The sequence below is a fragment of the Odocoileus virginianus genome, chromosome 28 (assembly GCF_023699985.2).
Source record: "Odocoileus virginianus isolate 20LAN1187 ecotype Illinois chromosome 28, Ovbor_1.2, whole genome shotgun sequence".
Lineage (NCBI taxonomy): Eukaryota > Metazoa > Chordata > Mammalia > Artiodactyla > Cervidae > Odocoileus > Odocoileus virginianus.
The window spans coordinates 21,154,163-21,175,609 of record NC_069701.1 but is presented as its reverse complement, the minus strand read 5'-3'; the positions used below and the strand labels follow the sequence as shown (position 1 = coordinate 21,175,609).

General features: G+C 38.6%; 1 protein-coding gene across 2 annotated transcripts in view; it reads left to right on the top strand.

Annotated features, from left to right (window-relative positions):
- The window catches only part of NELL1 (neural EGFL like 1), a 1,003,663-nt gene that overhangs the window by 775,018 nt on the left and 207,198 nt on the right, over positions 1-21,447 (top strand). The gene's annotated exons all lie outside the window — the stretch shown is intronic.

Sequence of the window (21,447 nt, the reverse complement as noted above, 5' to 3'; positions counted from 1 at the left end):
GTCCTGTGGCCACTGCTGAGTTTTCCGAATTTGCTGGCATATTGAGTGCAACACTTGCACACCATCATCTTTTAGGATTTGAAATAGCTCAACTGGAATTCCATCACCTACGCTAGCTTTGTTCATAGTGATACTTTCTAAGGCCCACTTGACTTCACATTCCAGGATGTCTGGCTCTAGGTGAGTGATCACACCATCCTGATTATCTGGGTCATGAAGATCTTTTTTGTATAGTTCTTCTGTGTATTCTTGCCACCTCTTCTTAATATCTTCTGCTTCTGTTAGGTCCATACCATTTCTGTCCTTTATCGAACCCATCTTTGCATGAAACCTTCCCTTGATATCTCTAACTTTCTTGAAGAGAACTCTAGTCTTTCCCATTGTGTTGTTGTTTTCCTCTATTTCTTTGCATTGATCGCTGAGGAATGCTTTCTTATCTCTCCTGGCTATTCTTTGGAACTCTGTATTCAAATGGGAATATCTTTCCTTTTCTCCTTAGCTTTTGGCTTCTCTTCTTTTCACAGCTATTTGTAAGGCCTCCTCAGACAACCATTTTCCCTTTTTGCATTTCTTTTCCTTGGGGATGGTCTTGATCCCTGTCTCCTGTACAATGTCATGAACCTCCGTCCATAGTTCATCAGGTACTCTGTCTATTAGATCTAGTCCCTTAAATCTATTTCTCACTTCTACTGTATAGTCATAAGGGATTTGATTTAGGTCATACCTGAATGGTCTAGTGGTTTTCCCTACTTTCTTCAATTTAAGTCTGAATTTGGCAATAAGGAGTTCATGATCTGAGCCACAGTCAGCTCCTGGTCTTGTTTTTGCTGACTGTATAGAGCTTCTCCATCTTTGGCTGCAAAGAATATAATCAATCTGATTTCGGTGTTGACCATCTGGTGATGTCCATGTGTAGAGTCTTGTCTCGTGTTGTTAGATCCAGTCATTTCTCTGCTCCAAACCTTCCATGGCTCCCCATTTCCTCAGTAAAAGTCAAAATCTTTATAGTGATCAACATGACTCCACACGCTCTGGGCTCCTCTCCCTGTTATTTCTCTGTCCTCACTATTCGGGGTGGGGGGGGCGGCGGTTTCAAGCATCCTTACTTGAATCCCTTGTTATCCTGTTATATTTTCCTTGTAGTTCTGTTGTTTTAAATGTTTTTCCCCAAATATTTTCATGATCTGCTCCCTCACATCATTCAGATTTTTTGTTCCAGTGTTACCTCCTCAGGAAGACCTTTACCCCTGACTAAAATAGCTCTTACTGTCTGTTGTATTGTCATCAATAATGATTTTCTTGACTAGTCCAACTACCCGGCCAGTAGATAGAATATAAACCCCATGAGGCAAGAGGGTTTTTGTTTTTGTTTTTGTTTTTTTTTTGCTTATTGCCACTGTGTTTCCAGGGACTAGGGCAAAACTTGGCACATAACAGTTGCTCAAAACATCTTTTGAATATAGATACTTGAATCTTTTAGTTTTGTATTAGTCTACAAAAGCAAAATACTGTCATCAAGATATATCTAAGAAAGAATGAGAAAATTATTGTTGTCAATCACACACCTTCATCCCTGGTATTTTTAGATCATATGTAATCAGAGTTATCCCTGAGGTTTTCTTCTCCTTATATTCCCATTCAATCAATCATCACAATCTATTTGTTCTTTTCTCTGTTCTATTGCCTAGTCAAAACCATTGTCATTTAGATTTTGCTTGGAATGATAGTAGAGGGCAAGTCTTCAGGTCCCACATCCTGTTCTTTCTTCACAAAAAAATTGTGCTTTCTATGTCATTGCCACAGATATAATCCCTATAAAAGGCAAATGCAATGAAATCCTTTTCTTGATGAGAAACCTGAAATGGTTTCCAGTGCCTCTTGGTGTAAACTCCAACCTGGACTCTTCCTCCGAGTCCCTTTCCTATTTCAAGTTATAATCAATAACTTGAACTTTTCCCACACTGGTTTTTTTTTTTTTTTTTTTTTTAAGATTTTCTCAAAGCTGTGATCCTATTACAGGTCTCTGCCCAGGTTTTTTGGAACTCTTTGCTTCTGTTTTTCCACCTTCTTTCTCTTCCCACCATTTCCAGGCCCCATCTCCACTTGTTCACTTCAGTTTCAACTGCAGCTTTTCTTCAGAAATATTTTCTCAAACATCTTGTAACCTTGGCTATCTGCACATTTTTATGAATGAGATGTTAAAAGTTGGTTGAAAACTCAGTTTACCTATGTGTAGTATTGATAAATGATTTTAAATTTATTCTTTTGAGCAATTGAGATTTTTCGAGAAGATTCTTCCAGTCTAACAGAAGGGACCAGTGACATTTCTGAAAGAATTATACTTGGTTGCTAGCATTGTGAGAGCCAGGTGGGATAGATAAGGCAAAGGGTTTCAAAACTCAGTCTATGGATTTCCACGGGATCCCCTTGTTTTCCATGCAGTGTCTCTGCTCTCAGCTGTCTTCCAGTTTCTGTGTTGGAAGGAAACTGCTTCTGCTGAGAAGGAAACTACAGTCTTAACCGATTATTTATCTACTTTCCAGTTAGTTTTCTTCTTTTAGCCTCATTATTCCCTGCAGTTTCAGAGACAGCTGATGCAACCACTTCCTGTGTTCTGTGGTGTAAATCACGTTGCTTTCTGGCTTCTTCTGGCTTCTCTACTGCAGGTTGAATCGTTTTTCCTAGGCCTTCTGAGTGAGTGAACTTTCATCCATCTCTTTTTTAGCTTCCAGAATTATATTGCTCATGTCTCTTCTCCAATGTCCTTTGCTTTTGAGGGTTTATGTCCTTCATAATGTACCTTTAATATTATTTTATTACTGTTTCATGGAGAAAGGAGTGGGAGATGTGAGTATTTAATCTAGAAACTTTAGTCGGAGCTGAGCTCCTCAATTCTAAAATTGTTTCTAACTCATAGATGAAAAATCAAAATAAACCATGGATGAAAATGTATATACAATAATAGAATGAAATAATGAGGCACTGGAGGATATAAAATATTTCTCTTTCAGAATAGAAAATATTGGGGGAAGAGATGTAATTTAATTCATATCTCATGACAATTATTCTCTCTAAAAATATATTAGAAGGAGCTTCCTGGAAAGATAGACATTTCCCCTTTGGAAGTAGAGTATCTGTCTAATTTCAAAGACCAATAGAGCATTATTTAATATGTTAACTGTTTGAATTATTTCTTTAAATTCTCAGGATGTTATGAAAATTGGAGCCATAAATTGCCTTTCCACTAAGGATAGTTAAGTCAGGTTTTAAAAAAATCAAGAGCTATTTCATATGAAATTTCATTTGAAATGTAATTTCAAATGATTTGGAAGTAGGCCTTTCAATGGTTTGGGAAATGACCAAGGGAATATAAATAAGAGGAAATGGCAAAGGGAAATGTAGTACATAATTGGGGTTGAAGGACCATCAAGATACCATAGAGATAAGCACTTCACTCGGCCTTATTTAACAACTTCATTAATGATCTGGAAGAAGGAGGATTCAACAAGTTAATTAAATGTACAGATGGTCCTTAGTGGAGTTACAAATACCAGGGAGAACTAAAAATAATATGAGAAGACCTGGGGTCAAAAGCTTTGATAGCTTTGGGCACAAAAGAGCAAAATTAAATTTGGGAAGGATAATTACAATTGAATATACTTTGTTCAATGAAAAAATAGAAGTTAAGCTGCAAATAGTACTGAATAGAAAATAAAGCTGGAAGAAATTCTGTGACTGATGAACAAGTTATTTAGACAATAACCTTGCTTCATGACTCCAGAAATAAATTCATTTTAAAGAGAACATGTACTTTTAATAATATATTTGTGGTGTGCTGATATTCACAACATTTAGTCATCAGGAGATGGCTTGTATTACAGAAACAAGTAAGAATTGCTTTAACCCTCAGACATGCTTACATTCTAGTAAGGTAGATGGGGGAAAATCTCACAGAAATGGTATAAAGGATTTATGAGGTTAAGATGGAGAAGTGATGGGAAGAACAATATAATATCAAGGAGTCATTGAGAATCACCTGACTATGAAATTATTGTTGTTCAGTCACCAAGTCGTGTCAGACTTCTTGCGACCCCTTGGACTGCAGCATGCCAGGTTCCTCCGTCCTCCACTGTCTCCTGGAGTTTGCTCAAATTCATCTCCATTGAGTTGCTGATGCTATCTAACCATCTCATCCTCTGTCGCCCCCTTCTTTTGCCATCCAGCATCAGGGTCTTTTCCAATGCCAAAGTATAGGAGTTTTAGTTTCAGCATCAGTCCTTTCAATAAATATTCAGGATTGATTTTCTTTAGAATTGACTGGTTTGATCTCCTTGCAGTCCAAGGGACTCTCAAGAGTCTTCTCCAACACCACAGTTCAAAAGCCATCAATTCTTTGACTAAGAAGTAGTTGTTTTCAACTTTTCAATATAGACTGTTTGTGTTAGTGTGGTGGGAGGTTGGGAAGACTGGCAGGTAATTTTACATCCTGACCTAGTAGTACCATTCGCAGTAGGGTGCCCTCTCAGGTATAGGTATTGAAGAGTGTCTGCTTTCAATGGTATGGTCAATAGAATGGAATCCAGCCAAGGCCTGGGGACAGTAGAACAGTCTGGATGAAATTATAGTGATAACCATTAGAATAGAAGTCATCTGTATGCAAAGATGCATGTGGGCAAGATGTCAACCACTTTTTGAATACCTTGCCTTTGTCAAGATTGTTCCAAGCAATTTACATAAGTTAATGCCTTTAATGCTTACACTCAATCTACAGGATTAGACATTATTCTTATTTCCAATTTGCAATCAAGAAATCAAGCCTAGAAAATGTAAGAAAATCACCTAAGGTTAAGTGCTAATAAGCATGGGGAAACTGGAATTCAAACCAAGGGCTTCTGGCTTTTAAGATCTGTGTATGTGTGTGTTTTCCAACTGTGTCATACCATCTGTCATAGAATATTAGCATAAATAATATATGCAGAACTCATCTGTATATATATTTTGTCTATTCTTTAGAGTTTTATGTAGAGAAATATTCTTCTGAGACTCATTGACAGAGCTATTCTTATATACAATAAGGTTGTGAGAAGAATTCACTCTGAAATTTTCAATGCAAAATCATCTTAAAGGGAGTGTTTTGTACCTGGGTTAATTGATTTTGTGTCTTGAGAGAGAAGACCCATTAAGTAACATATAACAGAAATAACATAATTTTATAGTATCATTCCCTACTATTGTCACCCAGAGTAGATTCCTGAGTCACCACATTTTAATGTTTAAGTATTAGTATTTTATTTTTTATTTTTATTTTTAATGCACGATACACACTGCTATATTTATTTATTTATTTATTTTAAATTTTTTATTAGTTGGAGGCTAATTACTTTACAATATTGTAGTGGTTTTTGTCATACACTGACATGAATCAGCCATGGCTTTACATGTATTCCCCATCCCGATCCCCCCTCCCACCTCCCTCTCCACCCTATCCCTCTGGGTCTTCCCAGTGCACCAGGTCCGAGCACTTGTCTCATGCATCCAACCTGGGCTGGTGATCTGTTTCACCCTAGATAATATACATGTTTTGATTCTGTTCTCTTGAAACATCCCACCCTCGCCTTCTCCCACAGAGTCCACAAGTCTGTTCTATACATCTGTGTCTCTTTTTCTGTTTTGCATATAGGGTTATCATTACCATCTTTCTAAATTCCATATACATATGTTAGTATACTGTAATGGTCTTTATCTTTCTGGCTTACTTCACTCTGTATAATGGGCTCCAGTTTCATCCATCTCATTAGAACTGATTCAAATGAATTCTTTTTAATGGCTGAGTAATATTCCATGGTGTATATGTACCACAGCTTCCTTATCCATTTGTCTGCTGATGGGCATCTAGGTTAAGTATTAGTATTTTAGAGGTAGTGTTTATATGTTATCCAATTCCGATAATCTGCAAGTTTAGTTAAGGAGATATGTTGGAAGTCTTTCTATCTATTCTTCAGCTCTAAGTGCCCCTACTCAGAAGGAACAAAAATTACCAATTTCTTGTGTGTTGGCTACTAGGCCACCAAGTGTAGCAGGACCCAGATGATGTTGATTTGTTTAGAAGTGATGAGGACATCTTGCGTAGATACACACAAGAGGCATTAAATGAGTTGGAGAGAATTAAAATACACTTCACAATTTTATTTGGAAGAGGCTAGGTTAGGAAAATTCCTCATGAAAAGCATGCTGAAAACCACTCAGCAATGGGAAAATGCAGGCAGCTTTACTGGAAAGTGAGCAGGATATAAGAGAAATCCAGAAGATTAACAGTGAAAAGAGATGTCTAGCGTGACTGATTGCTTTAGCATCTCCATATCTGCCCTCTCTTTGAAACTAATCAGAATTCCTTGAGCTTCTGGTGAATGAGATTTTGAGGTGAGAAGAATTCTGTTTGCAATAAAAGTGAGGTGGTTTGAATTGAAACTTAATCACATTCAGGAAAGTCAAGTATCCCTTCTGGGAGAGATCAAGCAGATTATGAAATGATTTTAGAGAACTGGTAACAAGACCGTTCTTTCTAACTTTCGAAATCTATATTTGGCCAAGTGAAATGCATGGAAAGAAAAATTCTGTTTTGGTCCCTTGGGTAAAAGACTTAAGAAATATTTCTTTTTCACTCCTATTGAAATGACTCATTCAGTTTTTAGAGCTCACTTCACCCACTAAAATGGCATCGGTGATTGTGGAGAAATTTCTTCATGACGGAGTGGAATCTCTTCTATTATTCTAGTCATAGTAATTCCACCATTATTTAACACTGTATGAGAAATATCACAGGTCATGTTACAACGTGAAACTTTGAAAAGCATAAGATATTAAGAGCATAATTCTAGTTTTTGACAGGAGTAGAAATTACACTGGCCTCTCTGAAAACAACACCTGAATCAAAGTCTCAAAGATGAGAACCTGAAAAAATAATAAAAAAGAAACATCAATCTTCAAAATCAACCAACTATGAGAATATATTGATTAAAGGAGTAAAGATAACACTAGCTGAGATGACTTCTAGTCTAGAGAGACCAGGTCAATTCTCGCAGACGCAGACCTTAAGTGTCTTTTCAGTACCCGCTTCAATTCTAGGAGAATATTGTTGCAAGTTTTGGCAAAAGCAGTTTTCACTCATGTGTACTTGATGATGAGAATTTCTTCAGCAGGCAAATGAAGTTTTGCACCAGTGCTTGTAATCAAAGCATCAGTAATTAACAAGCCATACCCTTCGAACTTGCTTTTCATCTGTACTGTTACATTTTTCCTAAAGAGAGAAATCTATAGGGAACTAAGCTATAGAACCTGGCAGTTAGGGGTGGGGGAGGGTTGGATATAAATGTTTTCTAAAGCAATTTTCCAGTAAGAGCAACTGAAATCACACATTTATAGAACTATTTAACTCATTCATACATAAAAATTATAAAATAATATGTGGTTCATTTAGTAAATAAAAACTGGTTCAGAATGATATTTATAAGAGCAGAAAATGATTTTATCTCAGGTAAACAAAGGATTTCTAAAGAAAAGGCTAAAGAAATATGAAGACCTAGCAGCTAGGATCACTTGTGAACTATAGAATTCACATGCATTTACTTAGCCTATTAATAGCTCCCAACTACTTGCTATGTACAAAAATAATTTTTTAAAAATCCAGTTTATGTGTTACCAGAGGAGATAAGAGAGTAATTATTAATACATGATTTTTCTGGTGGCTCAGCTGGTAAAGAATCTACCTGCAATGCAGGAGATCTGGGTTTGATCCCTGGGTTGGGAAGATTCCCCTGGAGAAGGGAACGGCCACCCACTCCAGTATTCTGGCCTGGAGAACTCCATGGACTGTATAGTCCATGGGGTCACAGCGAGTTGGACATGACTGAGCAACTTTCACTTTCACTTTAAAATGATAAATTCCGTATGAGTGCAATAAAGAGCTTAGGTAGAATTTTAAGGGAGGAATATTCTGTTTGGGGGGAATGGAGGAAAAATTAAGAAAATTGTCACGAATGACAGGCATTTGCATAGAATTTTAAGTAATGATTCAGACACATCCAACTCAAAGTAGAGAAGTGGCATTCCAGACAGAGAAAATAGCATGACAAAAGTTTTGCAGGATGAAATTACAGGACCATCTAGGGAAAGCCGAGCAATCTAATCTAAAAGGTGAGTTGGGATTATACTTATTTATATTAAACTCAGATGCAGAAGGATGAGCTAATCATCTCTCTAACTGCTCACCATCATGTTGTTATTGCAAGTTTTCTCTCTTGTTTATTTAATCTCATCTGTCTTTCACTGCTCCCTACTCTTATGCCTCGAGCTACTACACAGACAACTATTTAATGTACCTCATAGGTTTCTTTCCTTTTATGTATTCCTTGAAATGTGAATTTCTCTTTTTTGCATTTTGATTTTCAATTTATTTTGTCATGATTCTCCTCTTTAAAAACTTAGAATCTTGGACATCCTTGCTAGTCCAGTGGGTATCTGATTCTGTGCTTGCAGTGTACGGGGCCTAGGTTCCATACCCTGGTCAAGGAACTGGATCCCACATGCCACAACTAAAGATCCAGTGTGCTGCAACTAAGACTGGGGACAGCCAAATAAATAAACATTAAAAATTAAACAAAGCTCAGAAGCTTTGATTAAATGTAAAATTTAGAGTGATTGCCATGTTTATTTAGAGTCCACTTACTCTGACTAGTGAGAGGTTTTTTTTTCTCCCCCCAACTTTAAATTATTGTTTATTTTTCAGATTTAAGGGCTTTGAATGTATATGTGTAAGCTAAATAAAGCAAACTACTCTCAGAGGGTCACTGTATTGCAGAACATAGAAATATACAAGGTTTGTTTTATAGGATACAAAAATGATAATATCATCATATACAAAGAAAAACTGTGATGCTATGTGAGGCGGTGTGCTAAGTGTGTTTCCATCATGTTTTTGTCACACTTTCCCCTCCAGAATAAAACCCAGATAGCCACAATTCCCCTTGAGAGATCAAGCAGATTATGAAATGTGACTCTGTAATGTGACCTCTTCATTGTCATGTCGTCATTTGAGAATTTTACTGGTACATAGACCAAAACAGGAACTGATGTGTTAAAATGCATATATGAGCTTTATTTGACTAACTCCTACCAAAAATTGTTTTCAGAACAACCACATAAGATCAAATGCCTGCCAACAGTGTATATTTCTGTCAATATACAGCATTGCCTAGCTTTCTAAGCTTGCCAATCTAATCTATGTAAATGATAGATCATTGTTTAATTTTATCTAAGTATCAATGAATTTGAATATCTCTTCCTATGCTCTTTAGCCTTTTAGATTTCCTTTTTAAAAGAAGCCTATTGACTTATTTTGCCCCTTTTTCTATTGTGTCCTATCTTTTCCTCATTGATTTTCAGGAGTTATATATTAGAATGATGTTGAATAGAGGTAGAGATAGGGTAGTTTCATCCTGTTTTCCATTATAAAATAGTATGTTTAAAATTTCTACTTTATAATACTATAATATTTGCTGTGAGTTTTTTGATAGATCACTTCTAGTACGAAGTTCTTTTCTATTCCAGGGCCATAGGATATACATACATACACACACACACACACATACACACATATATATATTCATTGTATTTATTATATTATATATTTATAATGAGGGCTATATATCCTATGGGAGGTAGGATTATAAAGGCAAAAATATTCAACTTCTATTATTTTACAAAATACATAAATGATTTACAATTCTTTTTTAGATGAACTTAGTGTAAAACAAATGAAGGCTGGGTCTTGGCATCAGACATAAATTAATTTACCATTTCTTTTGTATGTCTTAAAGGTTCTCTTGATTTTTGGATTAAAAAAGTGGTATATTTCCATTGTAGAAAATGGAAAAATATGAAAAAGAAAAATTAAAATTGCTCATAATCTTTACACCAGAGGAAGAAATACTCATATTACTCTATTTCTTTTCACTTAGCATACTTACGTGTGCTAAAATTCTAAAATTTTTCAACTTAAAATATGCTTATTGTATAATTTGTCATGTAAAACATATAAATTATATAATTAAATGTACATCTATTTTAAATCTGATATAATTGTATAGGTGGATTTCATAGGCATATGTGCTCTAGAACCACATTTTAAATTATCTGAAATAGTGCATGTTAAATATCAATATTTTATAATACAAAAATTATGTAAGTTTGAAAAGTATGTTTGTAATTAAGAGCTAGCCCATACTATAGATATTACACTATAGTTTGATAAAGCATTGTAAATAATTGCTTTTTATGGAAGGTATTTTTAATTGTAATAATGATAATAATAACAGTGGACTTGGCTTACTCACCTAAAATGTGTCTCCTATTGGAATTCTAAGCATCAGAGTCTGAACACAACTACAAACCACATTTCCCGAGGCTCTCTCTGTCTTTAAAAGTTCATTAAAAAACATGCCATGTATGGCTCCTCCTCTTCTTCTAGCAGTCTGAGAGCCTTGGTAATTCAGTCCCTGTATCTCTTCTCATGTTGGGTGATTCATCACTGCACGTGAGTTCAGCTGTATGGAAAACTTCTGGGCCCACAAGTCCACTGGCCTTGATGCAACAGAAGGTCTAAGAGGTAGCATCTATTTGGTGTTGGACACAATTGGAATCTGCAGGATTGAGGCAAAAACAAGGATCGTTGTGGGGCCTCAGAAAGATCTGGTATGAGGAAGGCAGGTGGATGGAGCACCAGATTTCATTAGAACAAAGGTTGCGTCAGTTTTGCCACTAATCACCTAACCCTTATGGTAGATGTGTGCAGTGGATGTTCAGTGTCCTCTGAACTGAATTCTAGGTTCTTTTGTGTAGTGTTTAAAAATCTGTTTTTATTTTTACCTTATTTGCCCACATAAAAAAGCCCTCCTAGCTGAGGCAGTCATAATCTACCTACCAGTACAGGAGACATGGGATCAATCCCTGGGTCAGGAAGATCCCCTGGAGGGGGAAATGACAACCCACTCCAGCATTCTAGCCTGGGAAAGTCCCATGGACAGAGAAGCCTGGTGGGCTACAGTCCATTGGATTGCAAAGAGTTGTACACAACTGAACATGCACACCCCCTTTAAAAAGGTTATTCCTATTCCATTCTTTTCATTCTGTTCGTGGGGGAGATTGAAGGCAGGAGGAGAAGGGGGCAACAGAGGATGAGATGGTTGGATGGCATCACCGACTCGATGGACATGAGTTTGAGCAAACTCCGGGAGTTGGTGATGGACAGGGAGGCCTGGAGTGCTGCAGTTCATGGGGTTGCAAAGAGTCAGACATGACTGAGAGACTGAACTGAACTGAACTGATTCCAATATTGCCTTGGGTGCTTGTTTTTCCATTTTTCTCTCTTTTTCCAGTTCCTTACACTTTAAATAAGGAACTTACAGTCAGAGATTTTTAGAGCACTAATTGGACTTACCAACTCCCAAATGATCCAGTTATTCAGCAGCAGTTAGAAGCACTGCTCAGGAAGCTTATTACAACATTCTGATTTGTCTCTTGCTGGGAATTGTCATCTCTCTAAGAAAAAGAAACAAAAAACTTAGAAATAAGTATAAGCTAATATAACTAATTGCATTTGCAAAGATGTCTCTTGAAATTCTGTTGGTCCTTTAATGGACTGGAACCTGGTGGTCCGGAGTAGATGACAAGAAAGTAAGAGAGAGCGCTTGTTGGTCCTTTAATGGACCGGAACCTCGTGGTTCCGAGAGTAGGAGAGAGAAAGAGGCTGATATCCCCTGGTTTAGCGGAAAGCCAACACAGCCCCGTTCTTAGGGCGGCGCTGTGCACATGGGCACCGGGCGCCCCCTCGAGCGGGTGAAGGCGCAGGGCGCCCTCTCGAGCGGGTGAAGGCGCAGGGCGCCCCCTCGAGCGGGTGAAGGCGCAGGGCGCCTCTCGAGCGGGGCTTAGAAGCCCAGGCAAGAAAGTGAGCTCAGCGGGCCTCCGCGCTCCCTGGAATTAGCCACAAATAGAGAGGGAGAAAGAGAAGTAATAGAAAGAAGGAAAGACAGACACGGGGACCAAAGCTCTGATGGAACGAATGTGTTTTAATGAACATGTCGTGGGCATATATACTGTAGTAATTCTCAGCAAAGATAAAGATTAAAATTCCAGACTTACAAAACATAAGATGATCCCTATCAAAGAGAGAGAGTTGCAAACAATCGTCTTTTACCATTTGGCTCATAAAAAGGAAGAGGGTACTTATCACCGTAATGAGAAATGCCTGGATTCCTCAGCCCCGGGAAAGGCCTGCCTCTCCTCTTTAATTCCTGAATATTCAGGAATCAGTAAGGGCCAGAGGGTCCCTGACAGACAGATCCACAACAGCACACCGGAAGCCTCTTGTTAAATGCTTCCTGACAAAATTCACTGTAAAACCCCGGGGAAAATCAAGCATGAGAGAGATGAAAATGGAATATGAAACCTCTCCATTTCAGGTCAGTTGTATGCAGCAGTTAGAAGCTAGGCACGATTGATGGGTGGCTAAGAAACAATGAATTGCTTGTGTAGTCTCACTGTTAGTAAGCAGCATTTAGTCAACTGTCTTTGTGGTTGACAGCCTCATTTGGACGATATTCAGGTATTGTCGTTTGGTAGGACCTATGGTAAATAGCTAACCTAGGTTTTAGGATGAGACACAGATGTGCTTCTAGTTTCAACCCTTACCACAGGGTATCATTGGGCAAGTCTAATAATTTGGGGTTTGGGCTTTCATGTCCCATCCTTTCATATTTGGATAATAATGACTAAGTAATTTTTTAGGATAAGTAAAAATAATAATAGATAACATTTATGGAGCACTAACTCTCCACCCTGGTGGCTCAGAGGGTAAAGAATCTGCCTGCAATGCAGGAAACCCGGGTTCAGCACCTGGGTTGGGAAATCCCCTGGAGGAGGGCATGGCAACCCACTCTAGTATCCTCGCCTGGAGAATTCCTCCGGAGGAGCCTGGAGGACCACAGCCCATGGGGTCTCAAAGAATCGTACATGACTGAGTGACTAACACTTTCACCTTCGATTCTGTACCAGATGCAGATTTAAGGGTTTTTAGGTACTAAGTTAAACATCAAAAGATATACAACCAGTTTCCCCATTTTATAAATGAGGAAACTGAGGCAGAGAGAAACTAAGTATCCTAGGAATATGGCAGATTCAATTTTCGAATTTAGGAACTCTAGTTACACAGCCTACATTTTAAAACTCTGTTTTCTACTGTTGTCACCTTGTAATAATGTATCTCATCTGTGAAAGCTGTGATGCTGATGGAAGATAATGGTAATGCTGATGATGGAAGTTGATAGTGATCTGGTGTCAAGGAAAGAATGTTATGAACACCCTTTCCCTGGGCAAGTCAGCTTTTTTTTCACAGCTCCTTCATTGTAGCATTGCCAACTGGTTTAGAATTTCACAGATGGAATATCTGTGCAAATATAAAAGATTATTTCTGTACACATTACCGGAGGACTACTTGGTGGTTGGATAGTGCTTAGAAATAAATTCTAGCTCTGATTTTCTTTTAATTTTCACACATCTTTCAGAAAGTCATCTTTGATAAATCTCTGGTTTGGGTCATAAAATCCTTTCTGAACTCTCAAGATTGGAGAGGAGCTTTATTTAGATCTCCTGTTACTCAAACACCCACCCCCCCTGACCCCCCCACTCTCCACCCAAAGTTTGTTTTCTTATGGACTCATTCTAATGTTTGTTGTGGTTGTTTGTTTTCTGTGAAAGGATCTCACTCCTACTGAAGCAGCACATTTTGTCACATTTGTTCCTATTTTCAGGTGAAATCTGCCTCCTTCTAATTAAACTTTCAGTCCTACTTTTCCACCTTGGAACCATTAGGGAACCAGTCCCTTCCATGTAACAGCTTTCTAGTAGCTGAGTGAAGTGAAGTGAAATGAAGTCGCTCAGTTGTGTCCAACTCTTTGCGACCCCATGGACTGTAGCCTATCAGGCTCCTCCGTCTGTGGGATTTTATTCCCATTAAATTTCCTGTTTTGGATTTGACCCACAGCTCTAGGTTGCCAAGTTCATTTGGGGTCATAATTCTGACATCCTGTTTATTCACAGTCCCATCAGTTTAATGTTATCTCTAAAGCTGGTAAACATGTATTGCCTGCCTTCTGTCTGTCTCTCCAGGTCCTGAGTTGAGGGAAACTTTCATTTCTGCTTTGCAGTCTGATCACATTAGACACTGAAGTTGGCACATATGTATGACTTGTTTGTGCCACAAATAGAGGAAAAATATAGACTTTCAGTTGCATTAACATGTCACCCTTTAGCATCTAATCTTTTCATGTGGTTGTACTGATTTTAGCGCTTTTTTCCTTCCTTATCCACTGTTTCACAGTTAATGATCTCTGTATACATCTCAGTCTGAGAAGGCAGTGACGCCCCACTCCAGTACTCTTGCCTGGAAAATCCCATGGATGGAGGAGCCTGGTGGGCTGTGGTCCATGGGGTCGCTAAGAGTTGGACACGACTGAGCAACGTCACTTTCACTTTTCACTTTCATTCATTGGAGAAGGAAATGGCAACCCACTCCAGTGTTCTTGCCTGGAGAATTCCAGGGACGGGGGACCTGGTGGGCTGCCATCTATGGGGTCACACAGAGTCAGAAACAACTGAAGTGACTTAGCAGCAGCAGCATACATCTCAGTGCCAGGGCAAAGCACTAGACATGGAAGTCATGAGATAACAGAGACTGTAAGAGGAAATAGAAGGAAAGAGACTGAGATGTTGACTTTGAAAGAAAATAACACATTTCAGACACCAAGTGATGACAGGAGTGACAAATTTCACAGTGTGTCTTTGGATGTCAGAGAGCTATAGAAAGAATATGGCAAAGAAAAGCACCACATTTAGCTCTATCCCTTTCATTCTATTTTAAATTATACAACCCTTTCTGTAACATTGGCTGTTAAAGCTGAAATACCACTTGCTATAAAGCCATCTTAATAGAACATACAAAGTGTCTTTTTAGTGAAAACATAAAAGATTTTTATTGGATTGACAAAGTAAAATCTTCAGCCAGAGCTCCTTGGGTAGCAAAATATATATACTTAAGTAATGGAAGTCACCTGCAAACCATAAAGTTGTCCAGGATACAGTATAAGGTACAGACAATTAAAAGGGGGTAGTTGGGAAGACTTTCTTTGTTACTTCAACAAATGTCAACTGGCATCATTTCCCCCAAATTCTTAAATGCAAAATGCTTCCCTGGTGAACTGGAATGCCAGGTGAGGACCGTGAAGGGCTGTTGTACTCAGGTGTCAGATGTTTGTCCTACATGCAACTCGTACCAGCACTTTAGGTAAGGTACACCATATTCCCCATGGGGACACTACCCAGGAAGGGCAAATTGACCTAAAAATTATTCTGTGTTCCTGCTGGAGGCAAATTTAGTCCATAACCTCAGATTATACTAGGGATCCATTAGGCTGTAGCTGGAAGGTGGAAACGTGCATCACTGAGATTTAAGGAAAAGGATCTTGGAATACGTTTGCATGGTCAGAGAAAGCAAGACTGACTCAGCATTTCCTGTTTAAGCCATTCCTAGCACATGAATGATCTTTAACCTTATTGCAGGCTTTATGCTAGAGCAGGAGTGTGAGGTTCACATCAGGCATCCTGGGCCTGCATCCTGCTTTTCCCTGCCAATAACTATGGCATCCCGAAACTCTTTATCCTATAAAATGGCTTAATAACTTCTGTTGCTGTTGTTGTTTAGTTGTGAAGCCATGTCCAACTTTTTGAGACCCCCTGGACTGTAGCCCACCAGACTTCTCTGGGAAAATCCTTCGGATTTTCCAGGCAAGAATACTCGAGTGGGTTGCCATTTCCTTCTCCAGGGGATCTTCCTGACCCAGGGATGGAACCTTTGTCTCCTGCTTGGCAGGAGGGTCTTTACCTCTGAGGCTCCAGGGAAGCCCTAATAACCTCTACTTCACAAATTAGAGTGAGGAGTAAGTGCAATACTGTAGACAGAGTTGTGCCTTGCACTTCGTATATTTTTAGATATAGTTTCTCTCCTTCAGCTTAATTTTGTAACCAGAAAGGAAGTAGGTTGCCACTTAAATGTTACAAAAAGATATTCACATCTGATATCAGCTTTAAATATTTATACTGGGAGTCTGAAAGAACAGATGCAGGCTTAGGTAATTCAGCTTGCCTTCGAGTTAGTCCTTCCAGTTGTCAGGAAGTGGCTGTGGTCATCTTGGTTTTTCATCTGCCTTTCCTGGTATCAGCCAGACTAACATTTTTGCACAGGTGAAATTTGACAACTGTAAAGTAGAAGAACTTTTTTGAGCTATTCACATTTTCAGCACCTCCTTTCCTCATCCTGTTCTTGCTGAGGGGAGAAAGTATACTTGTACTATCATCTACAGGAAAGTATTGAAGTCTATAGGTGAGAGATCCACCCATGATATTTGTGACTAGAGATTTCAGATCTTGGCATGAAGTACCCATGTTCTAAGGGTAAAAGCCGAAACTGTATCACAGTTTTTGCTGTGTCAGGCATGGCCTGGGTATCTAGATGTTTCTTTAATGTAGTCATATTCCATTGCTAGGTTATCAAATGTACTTACCAGGAGAGAAAGGCAGAGTTAAGAAGAATTGGAACTACAAAGTACTTTAACTAGCTTGGTGGAAATCACCTTTTCGTTTTCTTTTTTTTGAACTAATTTGTCTTTTAATCTAGATAGTGTCTTTGGTACCTTGGTCTCTACAGCTCTATAGAGAATAAATAGGCTTTATCTCTTATGTTGTCTTTATTCCTCTTATTCCCCTTCATCTATTTTGTCCTTCAACTCTGGCAGCCACCAGTTTGTTCTCTCTGTGACTCTGTTCCTGTTTCATTTTTTATATTCCACATGTAAGTGAAGTTGTATGGTAATTATCTTTTTTACTTATTTCACTTAGCATAATCCCATGCAGGTCCATCCATGTGGCCACAGATAGCAAGATTTCATTCTTTTTTATGGCTAATAATCTTGTGTAAATAAATAATAACTGTAAGTGTGTGTATGTATATATATATGTATATATATATATATATATATATAATCCATTTACTTTATCCATTTACTTATTGATAGACTCTTAAGTTGCTGCTGTATCTTGGTCATTGTAAATAACACTTCTATGAAGATAGGGATACATATATCTTTGTGACTTAGTGTCTTCATTTTTTTCTCCAGAGTAATACTCAGAAGTGGAATTATGGGATTATATGGTAGTTCTATTTTCAATATTTTGCGGAGACTTCATACTATTTTCTGTGATGGTTGGATCAGTTTACCTTCCCACCACCAGTGCACAAGTGTCTCCTTTTCTTTAGCTTTTCTGTTTGTTTGGTGATGGCCATTCCAACAGGTGTGATGTACTATCTCATTGTGGTTTAGTTCGCATTTCTCTGAATGAGTAGTGTAAAGGCACACCTTTACATGTGCCTGTTAACCATCTGTATATCTTCCATGAAAAATGAGCTATAATTCTTTAACCTAAGAGTGCATCTGAAATAAAGGTCTTTCTCAGTCTTCCATCAGCAGCTCGTGAGACCTAGTGAAGTTTCTGAACCCCTCTCATTTGCTTCTAAAGTCACCCTGAGACAGAGATGAACATTGCACCTCTTTCTGTTTATTGGATAATGACGCAGAGGTGAGAGCAGCTAAGAGTAAGCTGGCCCTATTGATATTAGCTGATGCCTGAAGAATTGAGCAGTGACTCAGTTATCAATATCTGCAGGGAAGCCACTGACAGGATCAAGTAAGAGGTGGCTGACCTCCTGTGGAGGACACGCTTTGCTGCTGAAATGGCTATAAAGTCATTCTACATAGATTCAGATATAAAGGAAAAGTCACTTACTCTATTTTATTATTGTAAATAAATTGTAACCCTATTCTGAGCTCCCATTTTCTAGACTAGTGTGAATGTAATCTTTAGCATTTTGAAGAGGGTTCCCCCACAGAGTCCTGTGAAGATCATGGGGGTCTCATGGTGCACAAAGCCTTTGTACATGTCATATATTCTACACTGGTCATCTGGTATGCTCACAGAACAAACCTGCCTGGACTTTTAAATTTGGAGGTTTTACAAATGACACAAATCCAACCCAACCTATCTTAACCAAACTGGAAAATGTGTTTTACTTTGTTGAAATGTCCAAGGGAAGAGCCTCATCTGTGGGCTCAGCTAGATAAAAGTGCTCATATGTTATAAATCTTTCTCTCATGTTTCTCTTCATCTGGGTTAGTTTTCTTATCCTCAGGTTCTTGCCCCGTGGTAAAATATTGGCCACCTGACACCCCAAGTACCCCACTTTATGTGTTGCTTATCCTAGTGAATATACTGATAGAACTCTTTAGCTTTTCCAACAAATGAGTCCTTAGTTGGCTGTCATTGTACTGTTTGGATTAAGTAATGCAGGTAGATCATTCTGCTTGAATCACAGTGACTTAGAGAAAGAGAGGTGCCTAATGGAAAGTCAGGAGTGTTATCAAAAGAATGAGGAATAGATAGTGGGCTTACAAAAACAACTGAAGTCTACCTGGGCACCGAAAATGGGAATCTTTCCAAAGGTAGGAGAACAGTTATCAGAGTCCTGTCTCCCTACACACACCATTCAGCTGTTTCTGTCCGTTGTAGCTCAGTCTTCTTTGTGGGGTGCTGAGAATGAGGGGATGGATAGAGGTTTCCACCACCTATAAAATGCATCCTCATCCATCCTTTAATCATTGTAGCAAAAATCTCTCTCTTGTTCCTGCTCCCACCTCTGCAATCAAGACTGGCCTTCTTCCTCACAGATGCATTGGTACAAACTCATTAGTTTTCACAAAAGGCATGTGGCCTTCAAGCAACTTTGTTTTTAAGGCCTGAGATGTAGAAGGATCTGGGCTACTCTTGGAAGGAGTGAGGGGGGTAATGTAAGCAATGGATTGCAAGCAATTTCTGAATATATTTTCCTACTTTTGCTTCATACTCATATTTTCTTTTGCTTGATTCACTGTAGGTCACACACTCAGAATGAACTGGTTGACAGATTTAGTTCTTGTTGTTCTTCAGTCTTTTACTTATATACAATATAGGGGGCAAAATAGTACAATTCAAAGGCTTTACTGGGAATGATTGAATATGTGGCCTATTTAAGAGTAATGAAAGTAAGTTTAGATATTCCAATTTATCTTCTCCAGTTCTATTTCATAAACTTCTAGAGATTTTGAGTCTGGTTTGCCTGGTCCTAACTTCTCATCTTATAGACAAAATTAAGACCAAAGACATCATGACTTGTTCAAGATCAAAATGACTTTATCTACCTTTTCCTGAGGGCTTACTGTAATGCCAGGCACTATAGAAGCATACATTTTACTAGTAAATTACAAATAATGATAATGGGGATGAGAAATCTTGGGCACTCAACATGTAGGCCAACCTGTATGGCCTAGAGATGGGATTTAAATTTTATTTTTTATTTTCTTTTTAAACTCCAAATTTCATTACCTGCAGCACAGCATAACTGCTAAGATTTATCCCTGGGTCTCCTGAATCCAAGTCGAAGGGTCTTTCCTCAGTGATCCAAAGGAGATCAGTCTGTATCTGTGTTGTTCAGATTCTGCTTCTTGGAAGAGCTTTAAGGTTTGAGCCAAGTCCCCTTACTACTCACTTTGCATGGGATGAAGCTGAAGAGCGCTAAGTCCTCCACTCCCACCTTAACCAGAGCTGCTCTGCTGTTAGTTAAGGAGATAGAAAGGGGGCTTTCATTTGTATCTGTGAAGACACCAAGCTACGCCATCTCTGAGGGCTGTGTGGTTCTTCTGCCCAAAGACCCCTGGACCATCAAGCTGTTCTTTAATCACACGAACCATCGGCTGCCCCAGGCCTTGCTCCTGCTTGCATCCATACTTTTTATTAGTGTTGCCATCACATGGTCCAGTGGTGGCTCGTTCAGCCTTCCAGCAATGGCTGAGCTGGATGGTCTTCACCTAATTCTTTAAAGAGTAGAGGAATAGCTTGGCTTTGACAAGTCTATTTTGTAGTTTTGTTTTTACTATTACAAGAAGAAACAGGATTTGGTGTGTTTTTTATTGTTGCATTTTGTTTTGTTTTGTTTTGTTTCGATTTGGCTTTTTTGGTCCCAGATCAAACCCAGGTCTCCTGCATCGCAGGCAGATTCCTTACCAGTTGAGCCACAAGGGAATTCTTTCCAAACACTAGGTTTACATGTTCTGAAATTGATTTCTCAGTGTGTTGAAAGACCCTTGAGTTGGTCAAAAATGGACATGTCATCTTTCTTTACCCTGAATTAATTCCTTTGGCTAAAAATTCACGTTATTTTCCTTCTCATCAATTCCCCCCCCCTTTTTTTTGTAAATTTACCCCTAGCCACAGCAGGAATGGTGGACATTTGACCACATTAAGTCCTGACACCTGGAGAGTCAGGTGGACACTGAACACATGTCCATTCGTGTTGATTTTGGATTCTGTCTTATAGAGGTTTCAAAGCAGGATGTGAGACTGAGTCAGTAAGGTTGTACTGGCCACTGGAATTTTTATGTAATAAATAGTTAGGAACAGAGTTGATGCTAGGAAAGCTGAATTCATAGAGAAGCAGAAAAAAGAGATTTGTAAACGAAGCCAATCTTCAGCAGGGTAAGAGAGAAGGCAATGAGAAAGATATGGAAAGAGTAAACTTCTTAAAGCTCACCTACTTCTTGGGAAGACCAGCAGTACTCATTATTAGGTTCACTGAAAATTCTCTATGTTTTTAATCAACCATATTTTCCCTTGAATTAATTTAAGTAGGATTTTGTCCCTGGCAACCAACTTATTCCCAGTTGAGGCTTTTCTTTTCCTGAATGTTCTAATAACAATAATTAGCACAAGAAGTAGATTATTGAGTGATTAAGTGCATGCTAAATCATTTCAGTTGTGTCCAACTCTGTGTGATAGTATGGACTATAGCCCGCCAGGCTCCTCTGTCCCTGGGGTTCTCCAGGCAAGAATACTGGAGTAGGTTGTCATGCCCCACTCCTGACCCAGGGATGGAACACACATCTCATATCTCCTGCATTGGCAGGCAGATCCTTTACCCTAGTGCCACCTGGGAAGCTCCTATTGAGTGATTGATTGCTCTCTCCCAATTATGGTATCACTTAGTGCTCTACCTCAGTTAAAGTCTCAATGTCAAAACACCCTTATGTGATAAGGATTATACTCTTTGCATACATGAGGGAATGAAACTTAGGAAAGTCAAGCATTTTGTTCAAGGTCATTTAAAACTATGTCTGACTCCAGGATTAGGCAATTAGCCATTTTACTAAAGTATCTCCTTATTTCTATTAATGCTATTTTTTATCAAAGTTTAAT